The sequence below is a fragment of the Coregonus clupeaformis genome, unplaced genomic scaffold (assembly GCF_020615455.1).
Source record: "Coregonus clupeaformis isolate EN_2021a unplaced genomic scaffold, ASM2061545v1 scaf5440, whole genome shotgun sequence".
NCBI classification, from domain to species: Eukaryota; Metazoa; Chordata; class Actinopteri; order Salmoniformes; family Salmonidae; genus Coregonus; species Coregonus clupeaformis.
Window position 1 is genome coordinate 11,216 of NW_025538894.1, and position 2,888 is coordinate 14,103.

At 42.0% G+C, this 2,888-nt stretch overlaps 1 long non-coding RNA gene and 1 other non-coding gene across 2 annotated transcripts; both read right to left on the reverse strand.

Moving 5' to 3' along the window:
* Positions 1 to 471: 471 nt before the first annotated feature.
* LOC123490905 lies at positions 472 to 1,357 on the reverse strand. Its single transcript, XR_006661100.1, has 3 exons — positions 1,266 to 1,357; positions 854 to 908; positions 472 to 680 (listed from the first exon to the last, which is right to left on the reverse strand). It is a non-coding gene; the product is annotated as an uncharacterized LOC123490905 (long non-coding RNA).
* Positions 1,358 to 1,751: 394 nt separating this feature from the next.
* Positions 1,752 to 1,827, reverse strand: trnat-agu. The gene has a single exon. It is a non-coding gene; the product is annotated as a tRNA-Thr (tRNA).
* Positions 1,828 to 2,888: the final 1,061 nt, after the last annotated feature.

Genomic DNA, 2,888 nt, shown 5'->3' on the forward strand with positions numbered 1-2,888 from the left:
ATGAGCAAACCAACCTTTATATGGAATACACGGAACTGGATTGTGATGATACCAATGAATGAATTCTGCACACGTGCAAATGTTTTTAAATTTTTCATTTTTCATTTCAGGTATAATATTGTATTTGATGTGTAGGAAATTGTATGGTGAAATATGTTGGTCCCATGTTTCATGAGCTGAAATAAAAGATAACAGACATTTTCCATATGCACAAAAAGCTTATTTATTTCTAATTTTGTGCACAAATTTGTTTACATCCCTGTTAGTGAGCATTTCTCCTTTGCCAAGATAATCCATCCCACCTCACAGGTGTGGCATATCAAGAAACGGATTAAACAGCATGATCATTACACAGGTGCACATTGTGTTGGGGACAATAAAGGCCACTAAAATGTGCACTTTTGTCATACTACACAATGCCACAGATGTGTCTAGTTGTGAGGAGTCGCGCAATTGGCATGCAGACTGCAGGAATGTCCACCAGAGCTGTTGCCAGATAACTTAATGTTAATTTCTCTACCATAAGCCAACTCCAATGTCGTTTCAGAGAATTTGTCAATAGTTTAGTCAGTAACAATAAACATCAAGGTTTACCACATCAAGTCCTAACCCATTTGTCTGGCCGTCTGAAGACTTCTGGAAGTGCGGCACTTGGTGAAAAATGGTAGAAATTAAAAGGCCTATCCAGGAGAGAAGTACAGGTGATTAATTTAATGTAGCATTATTGCATATCCAAACACTTGACATGATTGTGCTAAATTCCTTCAAATGTACCTTTTAGCACCGGTTAATACTGCCACTTTGGGAAATTATAATAATGTCAATTGGTGTGAAATGGAGTGATTTTAGGTACTTTTGTTTAGCAGAAAGCCTCCTCTCCTCGTCCCAAGGGAAGCATGAATTGCGTCCTGGAAAAAAACAGGGGGAAAAACATTTCTGTGCTTCAAGCTCAAATTAGGTTTTGTTATCGTCATCACACATTTCCACTAATTTAAACAAGTATGGAAATGTGTTTACTTTCCATCTGTGCCTCTCTCTCTCTTGAATACACACAAACACACTTATACATAAGTGTCATGTCTACACTCGCTCCGACTCTGGGCGCTCTATGTCGCGGTTTACTAACCACCGGTCCTGGCAACCCTATCATTAGGCACACCTGGCAACCATTATTAGGCACACCTGCGCCCCATCATTGGGCACACCTGGACTTCATCACTACCCTGATTACTTCCCTATATCTAGCACTCTGTAGCTTTACTCACCAGGCAGTATTGGTTCTGTTTTCCTGTCAGATTCATGTCTTGTTTTGTATTGTGCCATGTTCGTTTATATTAAACTCACCACCTGCTTCCTGACTCCCTGCGTCTCCATTACAATAAGTATAATGTATAAACAAATATAATTACATAAGTGAATAGTCATTCGTATACACCCGAGAATCTGTATTACAATTTCTGTTCTACATTGCATTCAATAAGCACCAAATGTTCTCTGTTTGTCCCTGACAATGTAAACAAAACAAAGTGCAAACCATGACATTTCACAGAGACAGCGTGTCCAATCTAAAACATGATGGACTTTGACAACAGCAGCCTCACAGGCCAACTTTTTGACAAAACATGAGACCCAAAGGTCACACAGTCAAAGGTCAGCCAAGTCAAAGGTCAAAAAGACCCCTGAGGTCAAACAGTCAAAGGCCAGTGTCAGGCTTCAGAACATGTGGAATATTAATAATAAATGCATGTATGTGATCCCTGCTTAGGAATTGAACCCATGACCTTGGCATTACTAGTGCAAAGCTCTTACCAACTGAGCCACAGGATCATACTCATGTGCATATTCTCCATATTCATCACATCACCAGAGTGTGAAGGGAGGACTGGATGGAGAATCCATAAAGAGAAAAGGTGTTGCTGTAAAACAGTAGACCTACAGACTCCTCCCCTACCATGTAGTGAGGGTCTAGCTCAAACTTACCAGTGTCTTCTCCACTATGGTGATTACAACCATTCACCATGCTACTGTGGATACACTGTAGAGACGTCAGCCAAACAAATACAGTAAGCACGGTCGCAACATCCCATCCTCGTGGAAACCAAACCAACAAGCCGGGGGCAGAGAGGCGGAGCGATGTTTTCAGAGGACCTCGTGGTGGGAAATGTAATTAGCTTTGCTGGACCTACACACGCACACACACTGCCATAACCACAATGCCACCGGCAGGCTCTGACACCTACTCTAGAGAGCTGCCTCTCTGACACCTACTCTAGAGAGCTACCTCTCTGACACCTACTCTAGAGAGCTGCCTCTCTGACACATACTCTAGAGAGCTGCCTCTCTGACACCTACTCTAGAGAGCTGCCTCTGACACCTACTCTAGAGGCTGCCTCTCTGACACCTACTCTAGTGAGCTGCCTCTCTGAGACCTCTAGAGAGCTGCCTCTCTGAGACCTACTCTACAGAGCTGCCTCTCTGACACCTACTCTACAGAGCTGCCTCTCTGAGACCTACTCTAGATAGCTGCCTCTCTGACACATACTCTAGAGAGCTGCCTCTCTGACACCAACTCTAGAGAGCTGCCTCTCTGAGACCTACTCTACAGAGCTGCCTCTCTTTTTTTTCTTCTTTTTTTCACCTTTATTTAACCAGGTAAGCCAGTTGGGAACAAGTTCTCATTTACAACTGCGACCTGGCCAAGATAAAGCAAAGCAGTGCGATAAAAACAACAACACAGAGTTACATATGGGGTAAAACAAAACATAAAGTAAAAAATACAACAGAAAATATATATACAGTGTGTGCAAATGTAGCAAGTTATGGAGGTAAGGCAATAAATAGGCTATAGTGCAAAATAATTACAATTAGTATTAACACTGGAATTATAG